This window comes from Macrotis lagotis, chromosome 3, assembly GCF_037893015.1.
Source record: "Macrotis lagotis isolate mMagLag1 chromosome 3, bilby.v1.9.chrom.fasta, whole genome shotgun sequence".
Lineage (NCBI taxonomy): Eukaryota > Metazoa > Chordata > Mammalia > Peramelemorphia > Peramelidae > Macrotis > Macrotis lagotis.
This window is the reverse complement of record NC_133660.1, coordinates 34,993,619-35,010,934: the sequence shown is the minus strand read 5'-3', so window position 1 is coordinate 35,010,934 and position 17,316 is coordinate 34,993,619.

Genomic DNA, 17,316 nt, shown 5'->3' with positions numbered 1-17,316 from the left:
GGACCCAGTGAGGCAGTTCTCTTACTCAAGGTAACCCGGAAAAGAGCAGAAAGGCTCTGCTCCCCAGGGTCAGAGGGGCGGCCTGCCGAAGGGGTGGCCCACCAGAGCGAAAGAACTTCAGCCTCCCGGAAGCAGCCCCAGGCACTGGGAGCCATGGCTCACAGCAGTGGGGGAGTCTCCTGAGCTGCACCCTGGGGAGCACCAGACATAAAGTGGGGGAACAGCGGGGAGGACCTCTGCCAAAGCGAGCACGTGGAGCCCAGCCCTCAGGGCACACAGCTAGCAGCTTGGTCTTTCCCCAGCCCTGATCCAGGAAACAGAAGCAGGCGGAGGCCCCAGGGCATGAGCCCATTAAGCTGAGGGAGGGGAGTGAAGAGAGAGAGACTACAGAGCTTTTCTGTCCTCTGCCTCTGGAACAGGACTCTGGGGCTCTGACCACATTCAGATCCTGATCGCAGTCTAGGCCCCCCAATAGAACAACAGCGGCCCCCCCACCTCTGCCCCATGGCAGAGGGGGGCACTTATGGTCATTCACAGACCAGGAGGGAGGACAGAGCCTCACATGCTGAGACCCTTGTGGGAGTGCCCCAAAAGCTCAGGAAGCACCCCAAAACCAGGCCCAGGCTGGGAAAATGAGCAAGCAGAGAAATAAGAGGAACACCATTGAGAAATATTTTGCAAATGAGCCCAAGAAGGATCAAAATACTCAGTCTGAAGATGAGGAAGCACAAGCTCCAGCATCTGAAGACTCTAAGAAAAACAGAAATTGGGCTCAGGCTATGACAGAGCTCAAAAAAGACTTTGAAAATCAAATGAGGGCGTTAGAAGAAAAACTGGGAAAATAAAGGAGAGAGATGCAGGAAAAACATGAAAATGAAGTCAGCAGCTTATGGTCAAGGAAATCCAAAAAAATGCTGAAGAAAATAGCATGCTAAAAACCAGCTTAGGTCAAATGGATAAAACAGTTCAAAAAGTTATGGAGGAGAAGAATGCTTTAAAAAGCAAAATTGGCCAGATGGAAAAAGAGATAAGAAAACTCTCTGAGGAGAACAAATCCTTCAGACAAAGAATAGAATTCAGGGAGATTGATGAATTTACCAGAAATCAGGAATCAATACTTCAAAACCAAAAAAATGAAAAATTGGAAGAAAATGTGAAATATCTCATTGAAAAAACAACTGATATGGAAAACAGACTTAGGAAAGATAATTTAAAAAATTATTGGAATACCTGAAAGTCATGATCAGGAAAAGAGCCTTGACATCATTTTCAAAGAATTACTACAGGAAAATTGCCCTGATATTCTAGAAGCAGAGGGCAAAATAGAAATGGAGAGAATCCACCGATCCCCCTGAGAAAGAGATCCCAAAAAACCAACCCCCAGGAATATTATAGCCAAGTTCCAGAACTCCCAAGTCAAACAGAAAATATTACAAGCAGCCAGAAGGACACAGTTCAAATATCATGGAGCTGCAGTCAGGATCATACAGGACTTAGCAGCAACTACATTGGAAGCTCGTAGGGCTTGGAATACCATATACCGGAAGGCAAAAGAGCTTAGAATGCATCCAAGAATGAACTACCCAGCAAGGCTGAATGTCCTCTTCCAGGGGAAAAAGATGGACTTTCAATGAACCAGGGGAATTTCAAAGCTTCCTTTTGGAATGGCCAGAGCTGAACAGAAGGTTTGGTCTTCAGATACAGAACTCAGGTGAAGCATGGAGATTGGAGGAGAGGGTGGAAATATGAGGGACTTAATGAGGATGAACTGCATATATAGAAAAATGATACTGATAATATTCATATGAACCTTCTCAGTTAATAGAGCAGGTAGAGGGAGCTTTTATAATTGAAGCAAAGGAGAAAGCTGAATTCGAAGATAAAATATGGTGTAAAAATGGAGTCAATAGAAAAAAAGGGAAATGGAATGGGAGAAAGAAAAAGGAGAGGGGGAATAGTCCAAGATATTTCACATAAGATATTTTTTATTACAATGAGCTATTGCAATGATATGGAAGGGGGGAGGCAAGGGGGAATGAGGGAACCTTTGCTCTCATCAGAGATGGCTAGGAGAGGAAACAGCAAATATACTCAATGGGGTATAGACATCTGGAGTAAGAAGGAGGGGAGAGCAGGGGGAAGGGGTGGGGATGTGAATAAAGGAAGAGAGGATGGACCATGGGGGGAGAGTGGTCAGATATAGCACATTTTCTTTTTTTACTTCTTGCAAGGGGCTGGGATTGGAAGGCCTGTCCAGGACCATAGGGCCAGGTGGATTCTGGGCCTAAGGGGTGGTATGGGAGCTCAGGGTTTCTTGGCCGCAGGACCAGGGATCTCTCTGCTGTACCACTCAGCGACCCTACAGCAGAGTCAGAGTGAAAGGAAAGAGAAAATATAGTACATGGTAGTGGAGAAATAAGAAAGGAGGGAGTTGTGATCAGCAATGGCAACGTTGGAAAAATATGGAAGTAACTTTTGTGATGGACTTATCATAAAGAATGTGATCCACCCACGATAGAGTTGTTGGTGTTGGAACGAAGACTGAAGCACATTTTTTGTTATTATTATTTGGGGGAGGGTGCAGGGCAAGTGAGGCTGGGTGGCCTGTCTGGGGTCACATAGCAGGGTGATCTTTGGGTGTCTGGGGCCGGATTTGGACCCAGGTGCTCCTGGCTCAAGGGCCAATGCTCTGTCTACCACCCAGCCACCCTTACTATTATTACTATTTTATTTTATTTTGTGTCTTTTTTTCCCCTTCTTTTTGGTTTTTGCAGGGCAGTGGGGATTGGGTGGCTTGCATGTCACATGGATGGGTGATTGTTGGGTGTACGAGGCTGGATATGGACTCGGGTGCTCGTGGTTCCAGGGCTGGTGCTTCGTCCATTGCACCACCTGGCCATACCTACAATTATTCCTGTTATTTTTTTTAATTTAATTTTTTCTCTCCCCTTCACTTTTTTCGCCCAAGCAAGTGACCTCAAATCCAGAATGCTCAGAGAGATACAGCAGTTACCAATTCATAATGCTGAACTTCAATTAGTTATAACGGACAGCAGACTTACATAGTCCCCTGTTGTTCTACTCCTAACAGTTCCTTTTCTATCTCTCTAAGCAACACCAGACTAATGGACTTGGACCTGCTTAAGTCAACACAGAATGTCCTCTGGTGGATTTCTGGGTGTCTCTATGGAACTCAATATCTCAATGAGTAGTTCTAGACTGTAGACCTTCCATAGTCAGTATGGTGTATGATTAAATCAAGATATAATATATGAGCTTTTGAAAAGTAGACTTTTTCTGAATTTTTAATTTTAAAAAACATTTGGAGCTTTGGATTTTCAGGGTCATATCATATTCCATCCACAGATTGTCAAATAACATTGATACCAAAAGAACCATATTTGGGTGGGAAGGCCCACCTAAAGAGGCATATGAGTGTAATGATGCCCTTCCACTCCCCACTGAGAATGCTCAATTGCCATCCTGGTAACTGCAGAAATGTTGGGGTCTACTTCCAGCCTTAAGTGACATCAAGATTTCATAGAGGAAATATTGAAAAGTTCTTTACTTAGCTAATGAACCAGAAACCAATGACAAATAAATATATTCCATGGGGAGATGGCAGAAAGAGAGGAATGGGACCCACTGAGTAAGACTGAAATGGATAATGATATAATATTAGTGCAAAAACTTTTTAAATTTAATGTAGTCAAAAGCATCTATTTTGAATATATATATATATATATATATATATATATATATATGTCTTGTTTGGTAATAAATTTCTCTCCTTTCCATAGATCTGACAGAAAATTTCTTGATCCATTAATTGTGTGGCATCCCCCTTTATGTCTAAATCTTGTTCCTATTTTGACCTTGTTTTAGTATATATATTTTAGGATATATTTTAGTATATAGTATAGTTTTAGTATATATTTTCCAGTTTTTCCAATACTTTTTGTTGAATAGTGAATTCTTATCCCAGAAGCTAATGTCTTTAGGTTTGTAAGACAACAGATTACTACAGTCATTAAGTACTATTTCTTTGATGCCTATCCTAATCCGCTAGTCCATTACTCTTTTTCTTAACCAATACCAAGCAGTTGTGATGACTGCCATTTTATAGAATAGTTTTAGATCTGGTGGAGCTAGGCCACCTTCCTTTCCATTTTTTTTTTCATCACTTCTTTGGAGATTCTTAACATTTTGTTGCTCCAAATGAATTTTGTTACTACTTTTTCTAGCCCAGTAAAATAGTTATTTGGTAGTTTGGTATGGAAATAAATAATTAATTTAATTTGAATTTAATAGTCATTTTTTATTATATTAGTTCAACCTAACCAGGAGCAATTGACATTTTTCCAATTGTTTAGAACTGACTTTAATGTAAAATCTGCTTTGTAATTGTGTTCAGTTTCTGGATTTGTCTTGGGAGATAGATTTCCAATTATTTCATGGTGTTTGCAGATACTTTGGATAAAATTTTTCTTTCTATCCCTTGCCCTTGGGCTTTGTTCATTTATAGAAATACTGGGGCGGCTAGGTGGCACAGTGGATAGAGCACTGGCCCTGGAGTCAGGAGGACCTGAGTTCAAATCTGACCTCAGACACTTAATAATTACCCAGTTGTGTGGCCTTAGGCAAGCCACTTAACCCCATTGCCTTAAAAAAAACTTATATACATATACATATACATATACATATACATACATATATATACTAATGTTTTATGTGGGTTTATTTTATATCCTGCTACTTTGCTGAAATTGTTAATTGCTTCAAGTAGTCTTTTAAGATGAATTTCCTAGGATACTCTAAGTATATCAACATATCATTGGCAAAGAATGATAGTTTTGCTTTCTCAGTGCCAATTCTAATTCCTTCAATTTCTTGGTTCTCTTACTGCTAAAGCTAACATTTCTAATACTATATTAAATAGCAATGGTGATAATAGGTATTCTTGTTTCACCCCCAATCTTACTGGAACTGCTCCTAGGTTATCTCCTTTCCATATAAAAATTGCTGGTGGTTTTAGATAGCTACTGCTTATTATTTTAAGGAACATCCATTTATTCCTCTACTGTTTTTAATAGGAACAGACGTTGTATTTTGTCAAAGGCTCTTTCATTATCTATTGATTTCTGTTGGTTTTGTTATTGATATGTTCAATTATGTTCAGTGTTTTCCTAACATTGAAACATCCCTGCCTATTAGTATAAATCCTCTTTTTGCTAAAATTTTATTGAAGATTTTTGCATCAGTGATTATCAGGAAGATTGATCTATAATTTTCTTTAACTGTTTTGACTCTTGATTGATCATTTTTATGATTTGTTGCTTAATTCACTCATGCTTTAAACTTGTTATTTATTTTCTAATTAACTTTTATTTATCTTTCCATGACCCTTTATTACATGTAATTTTTATTGCATCATAATCTGAAAGGCATGTATTTATTATTTCTACCTTTCTGCATTTGATTGTAAGGCTTTTATGCCCTAGTACACAGTCAATTTTGGTAAAGGTGCCATGTACTATCCCCATTGAGTTTTCTCCAGAGGTGTATCATATCTTGGTTTTATAAGATTTTATTCAGCTTCTTAACTTCCTTCTTATTTATTTTTCCATTATATTTATCTAGTTCAGAGAGAGGAAGTTTCCCCACTATTATAGTTTTCCTGTCTATGTCTCTTTGTATTTCATTCAGCTTCTCCTCTAAGAATTTGGTCACCACACCAGGAGGTGCATATATATCTATCTAATAATGATATAACTTCACTGTCTGTGATGCCTTTTAGGAAGATGTAGTTTCTAAAAACTTCCAGGGTGGAGCCAATATGGAATCATAAATCTAGAATGCCCCCAGAGCTTTCCCCCACACAATATTAAAGAAGACTCTACACAGACATTAAAGCTACAGATCCCACTAAAAAAAAGACAGAAACAAGTTTTCAACTGTAGGCATCATGGAGGATATTCAGTGAAGGTCTATCTCTTCAGGGGGAAAGGGGAAATAAAACCCAGCTAGGCAGGAGAGCTGGAAAGTCAGAAGGAGGTTTTTAGCCATAGTGCAGCCCAGCAGCTAGACAATAGCATAGGTCCTAACAGTCAGATAGCAAGTCAGTAGGAAGGGTCCAAACCCTGGGAACACTTGGGCAAAAAACAGTGCTGGGTTGGGAAGAAATCATTATTTAGTCAGATCCTAGACATAGAAGATGAAACAAACCTCTGCAGAGGCAATAAATGGGCAACATCATGGCTAGTTATAAGCCAAGGATCAGACCTCAATCCCCACACAATAAGCCAAGGAAAATACTCCCTATTCCCCAGGAGCAGAGTTTGAACAGTCAAACTGAGCAAAAAAGCCTAAAGAGAGTTAACCATAGAAAGCAGACAGAGATAATAGAAATGCCACCTCAGAAGAAAGCAGTGAAAAATTAACTACATAGGAAGTTTCAAAGGGGTCTACGAATTTGACTCAAATCCAAAATCTTATAGAAGGTCTTAAAAACAATTTAAAAACCAAAGAAGAGTGGAAGAAGAAAATTAGAAAAAAGAAGCAAGAACCATGAAGGAAAATTATGAAAAAATGACTCATGAAATTAACTCCTTTAAAAGTAAACATAACCACTAAGTTGCACAGTAGATAGAACACCAGTCCTGGAGTCAAAGGGACCTGAGTTCAAATTTGGCCTCAGACACTTTATAATTACCTAGCTGTATGAACTCGGGCAAGTCACTTAAACCCATTGCCTAGCAAAAATTAAAACAAAAGAGCAAACACAACCAACTGGAAAAGGAATGTAACTCTTCAAAAAATAACCAGGATGGCTAGGTGGCACAGTGGATAGAGCACCAACCCTGGAGTCAGAAGTACCTGAGTTCAAATATGTCCTCAGACACTTAATAATTACCTAGCTGTGTGGCCTTGGGCAAGCCACTTAACCCTATTGTCTTGCAAAAACCTAAAATTTAAAAAAATAAAATAAAATCAAGCAACTAGAAAAGGAATGCAACTATCTAAAACTCAAATCTACCAACTAGAAAAAGAATGCAACTCACCTAAAATTTAAATCAAACAACTAAAAAGGAAATGAAACTCAGGAAAAAAAAGTAAAATTGGCCAACTGGAAAAGGAAGCACAAAAACTAACTGAAGAAAATTCTAAATTAGAATCAAAAATCAGAATTAAACAAATTAAAATCAATAAAAAAAAATCTATGACACACCAAGATTTCATCAAAAAAGTAAAAATACTGAAAAAATTGAAGAAAATGTAATGTACCTTTTAGGAAAAACAAACTACCTGGAAAATAGATCCAGGAAAGATAATTTATGAATTATTGCTCTAATAGAAAACCTAGATTTTTTTAAAAAAAGAGCCTGGAAATTTCTTTCAAGAAATTGTCAGGGAAAACTGTACAAATATGCTAGATCAAGAAGACAAAATAGCTCTTGAAACCCCCCCAGAAAGAGATCCCAGGATAAAAACTCCAATGACTATCACAACCAAATTCCATAATTAGCATAAAAACAGAGCCAAAAAGAAGCAATTTAAATACAAAGGAAGCACAATCAAACTTGGACAAGATTTATCAGTTTCAACATTGAAGGATTGGAAGGCCTGGAATATGGCATTTCAGAAGGCAAAGAGCCTTGAATTACAAACAAGAATTTATTATCTTACAAAATTCAGCATATTCTGTCAGGGGAAAAGATGAATGTCCAGTGAAATAGAGGACTTCCAAAATTTCCTGACAAAATAACCAAACTGAAAAAAGAATTCAAACTTCAAATTCAATACTCAAGCAATGCATAAAAAGTATTCAGAAAGGGGAAAAAAACAAATATTAGTCAAGAACATTAAATTGTATACAATCCAACAAGGGAAGATAATACTTGTAAATCTTGAGAATTATATTTCTTTTAGGATAGTTGAATATAATTGAAGAGATTATACTTAGAGGATATGGATATCGTTGGTTCTTCTCCTTCTTTTGAAGAAGGCCAAAGTGACATCAGTATGTCTGAGACAAATTACAGGTCATCCAACTAGCTGATCAGATCAATTCAAGTAGAATACTCTACCACAGTTCAGGCACAAATAGTCCAGTTGAAAAACCGGGGTGTTTACTCTAAACTTATGTGTCTTATATTTCCTTTGACCTACTTTAATTCTGTCTTGCTCGTAGAGCTCGGCATTTTCTCTGATGAGGGCATCCTATGTTGGATGGGCCTGTACCAGTGTCTCCCATACCTTACAATCAATTGTAAAGTTCTTAGGAGAAACCTTCAGAGGGTTCAAGTTTTAGAGTACTTAGAAATTCTATATTGAATTAAATCACAAGTTACTTTACTTAACTAGACACTTGGAGGTTTATAGGACCATAGGAGCAGAAAATAGAAACTTAATTAGAAGGATTTGACATAAAGAGACAGACAGGATGTGAGAGTGACAAAGGCAATGTGTGACAAAGAGTGCTTAGACTGATCACAGACTCATCCTCTCCAAACTAAATATTTACATTCACCCAAAGCAGTGGTCCCAATTTCATATATGAATATTGATAACAAAAATCCTGAATAAAATGCTAGTTAATAGTCTACTGCAATATATCACAAAGATTATACATTGTGATCAAATGAGATTTACACAAGGAATTCAGGGTTTATTCAATATGAGGGAAACTATTAACATAATTGATTAACTTAATGGCTAAAACTAACAGAAATCAAATGATTAAATTAAAAGATGCAGAAAAAAACTTTTATCAAAAGATAGCATGCTTATTTTTAAAAAATCACTTGAGGGGCAGCTAGGTGGCACAGTGGAAAGAGCACCAGCCCTGGAGTCAGGAGGACCTGAGTTCAAATGTGACCTCAGACACTTAATAATTACCTAGCTATGTGGGCAAGCCACTTAACCCCATTGCCTTGCAAAAACAACAAAAATCAAAAACCAAAAAAAAAAAAACTCTTGAAAGCATAGGTACAAATGGATTTTTTTTCCTTTAAATAATAAGAGACACCTACCTAATACCATCAGCAAGCATCATCCAGGCTGCAAATAAGCCTACTCAGTAAGTTTAGGAATGAAACCAGGGTATCTATTATCACCACTATTTTTAAAAATTTCTATTTATTTAAGGCATTTGGGATTAAATGACTTGCCCATGGTCACATAGCTGGGCAAATACTAAGTTTCTGAGGCCAGATTTGAATTCAGATCCTCCCTACTCCAGGGCTGGTGCTCTATCCACTGTACCACCTAGCTGCCCCTGTTATCACCACTATTATTCCATATTGTACTAGAAATGTTAGCAATAGTAATAAGAGAAGAAAAATTATTGAAAGAATCAGAATACACAATTTCAGTGGATGATAGAATGCTCTACTTGGAAAATTTTAGAAATTCGGAAAAAATTAGTTAAAATAATAATTATGGCAAAAGTAGGAGTACATAAAATAACTCCAAAATTATCAGTATTTTTATATATCACCATAAAGTCCTGTAAGAAAAGATATTTAAATATATTTCATTTAAATTATCATACATGATATAAAATTAATGGATGTATACCAAAAAAGACAAAAAACTATTATATGAACATAATTATAAAACACATTTTATATAAATCAAGTCAAATTTAAATGGTTGAAAACATTTTAATTGTTCAATTAAATATAATAGATTTATATTTATATTTTATTTATATTTATATTATATTTTATTTATACTTTATAATATATTTATATTTATATATCCAATATAATTATCTTGATAATTCAACCTAAATTAATCTATTAAATATCATCTCAATTGAACTCCCAAAATTTATTTTATTAAACTATAAAAAAACTCATGACAAAATTCATTTAGAAGAGCAAAAGTTCAAGATATCAAAGGAATTAATGGGGAAAATGAAATTGAAGGGTGTCTACCAGTTGTATTATGAGGAGGCAACTAAAAACTACTTGGTACTGACTAGGAAGTAGAATGATGCATCAGTAACAGAGTAGGTATACAATGCAATTGTAAATGATTGCAGCTGCTTTATGCTTGATGAACACAAAGATCTAAACTTTGGGGATTAGACTTCACTATTTGGTAGAGAAAAATTGCTTGGAAAACTGGAGTGCAATCTGTCAAAAACTAAATATAGACCAATATCCTGTACCATTTTACAAAATGAGGTCAAAATAAACACAGGACCTAGTCCTAAAGGGAGGTAGCATAAGTAAACTAAAGGAGAATAGAACATACAACCTATCAGATTTATGGACAGGAGATCAAGTTGGGAATAAACAAGAGCTAGAGAATACTGTGGGATGGAAAATGGATAATTTTGATTACATTAAATTGAAAAGGGTTGCTACAAATGAAATCAATGTAGCCAAGATTAGGGGAAAAAGAGAAGAAAATTAGAGAAATTTTTAATAACTAGACTCTCAGATTAAGGCCTTATATCTCAAATATATAAAAAAGTGAGCTGAATTTCTAAGAATGAGTCATTTTCCAGTTGATAAGTGGTCAAAGCATATGAACAGGTGGCTTTGGGGAGAAGAAATCAAAGGGACATATAATCAAATGAAAAAAATGCTCTAAATCATTATTAATTAAAGAAATGCACATTAAACAACTATGAAGTGTCATCTAATACCTCTAAATGGTAGAGGAAAATGAAAAATTTTGAAGGGGATGTGGAAAAGTTGGGAAACTGATACACTGCTGAAATCCAACCATTCTGGAGTTCAATGTGAAATTATGTTGAACGTGTTATAAAATTGTATATACCCTTTGATCAAGTAATACCATTATTAGGTCTGTTTCCCAAAGTAATCAGAGAAAAAGAAAAAAGAACTTATATGTTCTAAAGTATTTATAGGAGCTCACTTTGTAATGCCAAAATTGAAATATATGCCTATAAAATGGATAACAACTGAATAAGTAGTGGATTATGACTGTGATAGAATACTATTATGATGTAAGACATGTCAAGTAGTTTGGTTTTTTAAAAACATGGAAAGATTTGTATGAAATAATACATAGTGAATGGAAATGAATGGAACCAATGGAATATTATACAAAGCAATAGAAAAATTCAAAGTGTAATTATGAATCATTAAACTATTTTGAGAAATGTGATTATTTGAATCAAATCAAAGAAAATTGCTATCCATTCCAGAAGAAGAAATAATATCAGGTTTGAGGTACTGCATGTTTCCATATAAACATGTATATACCTTTCCATGGACATATACATACTTTAAATATATATATGCACATACACACAAACACACATATGTATGTATTTATTATGCATATATACATACACATCATATTGGTCTTCTTTAATGTGGAGAAGGGAGTGAAGGAGGGAAACAGCACAGGACTCAAAATAAAATAAAACAAATCAATGAGGAAAAGGAGAGGCATTTCCATTTGCTTTTCCACTGTATCCTGAAAACTGTGGGGCCTTTTCAAGTGACTCTCAGAAGAAACTCTCCATATATTTTGTCTTTCTTATTAGAATGTGAATTCCCATCCCTTCTTCAATGAGGTACACCTACACAAAAGCTGACCATGTATTAGGGCATAAAAACCTTACAATCAAATGCAGAAAGGCAGAAATATTAAATAAATCCTTCTCAGATCGTGATACATTAAAAATTACATGCAAGAAAGGGACATGGAAAGATAAACTAAAAGTTAATTGGAAACTAAATAGCCTAATTTTAAAAAATGAGTGGATAAAACAACAAATCATAGAAAGAATCAGCAATTTCATCCAAAACAGTGACAATGAAGAGATATCATACCAAAACTTGTGGAAAGCAGTTGCTGAGGAAATTTTATTTCTCTAAACACTTACATGAATAAAATAATAGATGGAGATCAATGAATTGAGAATACAACTAAAAAAATAGTAAAAGAACAAACCAATAGTATTCAATGAAATATCAAATTAGAAATTCTGAAAATCAAAGGAGAAATTAACAAAATTGAAAGCAAGAAAATTATTAAACTAAAAAATAAAACAGAATTGTTTTTATAAAAAAACAATAAAATAGATAAATTTAGGCTACTTTGATTAAAAAGAGAAAGAATAAAACAGTATTGGAATTAGTCTGCAAGTATTGAAAATGAAATTTGGTGAAAATCAGTTAGTAAATATCTATCCACCTATGAGGAGGAAATTCAAGTACTAATTCAGAACAATTTTGCCCAACTGTATGCTAATAAATTTTATCATCTTAGTGAAATGGATGAATATTTGCAAAAATGAAAATTGCCCAGGTTAAAAGAAGAGTAAACTAAATACTTAAATAACCCTATTTTAGAAAAAGAAATTCAACAAGCCACCAATGAACTCCCTAAGAAAAATATCTCTAGGGTCAAATGACTTCACAAGTGAATTCTACTAAACATTCAAGGAACAATTGATTCCAATTCTTTATAAACTATTTGAAAAAAATAGTTGAACAGGTCTACCAAATTCTTTCTATAACACCAATATGGTGCTAATACCCAAACCAGGAAGAGTTAAAACAGAGAAAGAAAATTATAGATGAATTTCCCTAATGAATATAGATATAAAAATTTTAAATAAATTATTAGCAAAGTAATTATAGCAGGTTATCATTAGGATAATAAACTGTGAAGAAATTTTACCAGAAATGTAGGGTGGATTTAATATTAGGAAAACTATCAGCATAATTGAATAAATCAATAACAAACCTAAGAGAAATCATGATTATCTCAATAAATGCTATAAAAGATTTTGACAAAACACGTCACCCATTCTTATTAAAAACACTAGAGAACATAGGAATAAATGGACTTTTCCTTAAAATGTTAAGCAGTATCTATAAAAAAAAATCAACAAGCATTATATATAATAGAGATAAGTTAGAAGCATTCCCAATAAAATCAGGGGTGAAACAAGAATACCCATTATCATCACTACTATTCAATATTATATTAAAAATTTTAGCTTTAGCAATAAGAGAAGAAAAAGAAATTGAAGGAATCAGAATGGGTAATGAAGAAACAAAATTCTCACTCTTTGCAGATGATATGATGATATGTTTAGAGAACCCTAGAAAATCATGTAAAAAACTACTGGAAGCAATTAGTAACTTTAGCAAAGTCACAGGATATAAAATAAATCCACATAAATCCTTAGTATTTCTATATATTATTAACAAGTCAACAGCAAGATATAGAAAGAGAAATCCCATTTAAAATAACTTCACAGGGACAGCTAAGTGGCACAGTGGATAGAGCACTGGCCCTGGAATTAGGAGGACCTGAGTTCAAATCTGACCTCAGATGCTTAATAATGTGTGACCCTGGGCAAGTCACTTAACTACATTGCCTTGCCAAAAAACTTAAAAAATAAAATAACTTCAGACAACAAAAAAAACTTGGGAGTCTACCTGCCAAGGCAGACTCAATAATTTTATGAAAGCAACTATAAAACACTTTTCACACAAATAAAATTAGATCTAAATAATTGGACAAATGTCAATTGTTCATGGACAAGCCAAGTAAATATAATAAAATGACAATTCTATCTAAATTAAATTATTTATTAATGCCATACCAATCAAACTTCCAAAAAATTACTTTAGTGAATTAGGAAAAAAATAGAACTAAATTCATATGCAGGAACAAAGGGTCAAGAATATCAAGGGAATTAATGAAAAAATGCAAAGGAAGCCAGCCTAGTCATACCAGATCTAAAATTATATTATAAAGCAGCAGTCATCAAAATTGTCTGATATTGGTTAAAAAAGAGAGTGGTGGATCAGTGGAATAGACTAGGTGCAATAGCAGGCAATGATTATAATAATCTGCTATGTGATAAACCCAGAAAGTCCAGCTTTGGGAAAAAAAACTCTCTGTTCAATAAAAACTGTTGGAAAAATTGGAAGTTAGTATGGCAGAAACTTGGATTAGATCAACACCTCACACCCTATACCAAATGGATACAAGAATTAGACATAAAAAAATATTGTAAGCAAACTAGAAGATCGAGGAATAGTTTACCTGTCAGACCTATGGAAAGGGAAAGAGTTTATGACCAAGAAAGAGATGGAGAATATCATTAAAAACAGACTAGATAATTTTGATTACATTAAATTAAAAAACTTTTGTACACACAAAACTACTGTAATCAAGATCAAAAGAAATGTAGTAAATTGGGAAACAATGTTTATAAAAAGTATTTCTCATTTCTAAAATATACAGAGAACTGAGTCAAATTTTCAAAGAAACAAGCTATTCTCCAATTGACAAATGGTCAAAGGATATGCAAAGGCAATTTACAGATGAGGAAATCAAAGTGATCCATAGTCATATGGAAAAATTGCTTTAAATCACTACTTATTAGAGAAATGCAAATTAAAGCATCTCTGAGCTACCACCTCACACCTCTCAGACTGGCCAATATGACCAGAAAGGACAATGATCAATGTTGGAAGGGAAGTGGGAAATCTGGGACACTAATACATTGTTGGTGGAGCTGTGAACTCATCCAACTTTTCTGGAGAACAATTTGGAATTATGCCCAAAGGTGAACAAAAATGTGTATATCCTTTTGATCTAGCAATACCACTACTGAAGAAATGATGAAAAAGAGTAAACATATCATTTGTACAAAAATATTCACAACAGCCCTGCTTGTGGTGGCAAAAAATTGGAAATTAAGTAAATATCCTTCAATTGGGGAATGGCTTAACAAACTGTGGTACATTTACATTATGGAACACTATTGTGCTATTAGAAACCAGGAGGGATGGGAATTCAGGGAAGCCTGGAAGGATTTGCATGAACTGATACTGAGTGAGATGAGCAGAACCAGAAGAACACTGTACACTCTAACAGCAACACTGGGGGGATTATCAACCTTAATGGACTTACTCATTCCATCAGTGCAACAATAAGGGGCAATTTTGGGGTTTCTGCGATGGAGAAAGAACTGTGGAGTTTGAACAAAGACCAAAGACTATTACCTTTAATTTAAAAAAAAAAAAACAGTTTCTTATTATGTAATTTTGCTCTCTCTTATACTTTATGTTTCTTCCTTAATGATTTGTTTTCTCTCTCATCACATTCATATTAAATCAATATATGCCATGGAAACAATGTAAAGACTAGCAGACTGCCTTCTGTGGGGGTGGGGGGAGGGAAGCGAGATTAGGGGAGAAATTGTAAAATTCAAAATAAATAAAATCTTTCTTTTATAAAAAAAAAAGAAAACAAGGATCCAAGGAAAGCAAAGCAGTTTGTGACCAAAGAAAAATAGAAAACATTATAAAAACAAACTGTATAATTTTGATTACATTAAAGTAAAAAGGTTTTGCACAAACAAAACCACTGCAACTAAGATTAAAAGGAATGTAGTAATTTGGGAAACAATTTTTACAGCTAATGTTTCTGACAAAGAACTCATTCCAAAATATAAAGAAAATTGAGTCAAATTTCTTTTTAAAAAAAAGTCATTTCCCAAGTGATAAATGATCAAAGAATTTGGGAAGACAATTCTCAAATTAAAAAAAATAGTTATATATAGTCATAGGAAAAACTGCTCCAAAACATTATTGATTAAAAAAATGCAAAGTAAAACATCTCTGAGGTGCCATCCACACCTCTCAGATTGGCCACTATGACTAGAAAAGAAAATGATCAGTTTTGGAGGGAATGTGGGAAAACTGGGACACTAATGCATTGTTGGTGGAGTTGTGAATTGATTCAATCTTTCTGGAAAACAATTTGACAGGCATACCCTTTGATCCAATCATACCACTACTGGATCCACATCTTGAAGAGATCATAATAAACGGTAAAAATACCTCATGTACAAAAATATTCATTGCATCTCTTTTTGCAGTGGCAAAGGATTGGAAACTGAGGGGATTTCATCAATGGGGGAATAACTGAACAAATTGTGGTACATGTATGTGGTGGAACACTATTGTTCTATAAGAAATTTTGAGGGGGCAGTTAGGTGGCACAGTGGATAGAACACTGGCCCTTATTATCTATTATTTTTAAAAGTTGTCTTATATGCTGTGTCAATTTTTTTCTGTAATATTTTCTTCCATTTGGATATGATTCTTCTCTCACAAGATGTTCAATATCAATCTATTTGTATCATGGTTATAAATATAGAACTTATATCAGATTGCTTTCTGTTGGGGGGGAGGGAAGGGAGGAAGAGATAAAAATTGTAAAAATCAAAACCTGGTAAAAAAAAAAAGTGATTGGTAGTGAATAGAGCACTGAGCCTGAAGTCAGGGAGACCTGATTTCAACTCCATCCTCAAACACTTAACACTTACTTAGCTGTGTGACCTTGGACAAGTCGCTTTAACACCTTTGCCTTGCAAAAACCAAAATAAATGATTGGTAAAACTATTATTACATATAGTTGAAAAACAAATATAACATTTAAATTTAAAAAAATAAAATAGATAAACCTTTGGCTATTTTTTTAAAAAGAAGAAAACCAAATTACCAGTATCAAAAATGAAAAGGGTGAACTTGCCACCAATGCGGAGGAAATCAAAATAATTCAGAACTATTTTGTTCAACTTTATGCCAACAAGTCTGACAGTATAAATGAAAAGGATGAATATTTACAAAAATTTAAACTGTCCATATTAACAGAAAAGGAAATAAATCGCTTAACCCCATCTCTGAAAAAGAAATTGAAGAAACCATCATTAAACTCCCTAAGGAAAAAAAAAACTCCAGGGTCATATAGATTTACAAATGAATTCTACCAAACATTTAAAGAACAATTAATTCCAAGTCTATATAAACCATTTGGGGGGGGGGAGGTGGAGTCCTGTCAAATTCCTTTTTTGACATCAACCTGGTGCTGATACCTAAACTAGGGAGAGCCAAAACAGTCAAAGAAAGTTATAGAACGATCTCCCTAATAAATATTGATGCAAAAATTTTAAATAAAATAAAAAGAGATTACAACAATTTAATTCTAGGATAATACACCATAATCAAGTGAGATTTAAATCAGGCATACAGAAATGGTTCAATATTGGGGGGAGGGGAATCATCATAATTTACCACATCAATACCAAATCTAACAGAAATCATGCTTATCTCAATAGATGTTGAAAAGGCCTTTGACAAAATACAGCACTATTCCTATTAAAAACATTAGAGAGCATAAGAATAAATGGAATTCTCCTTAAAATGATAAGCAATATCTATCTAAAACCATCATAAGCATTATGTGGAAATGGGGAAAACTAGCAGCATGGGAATGGGAAAACTAGCAAAAAGATTA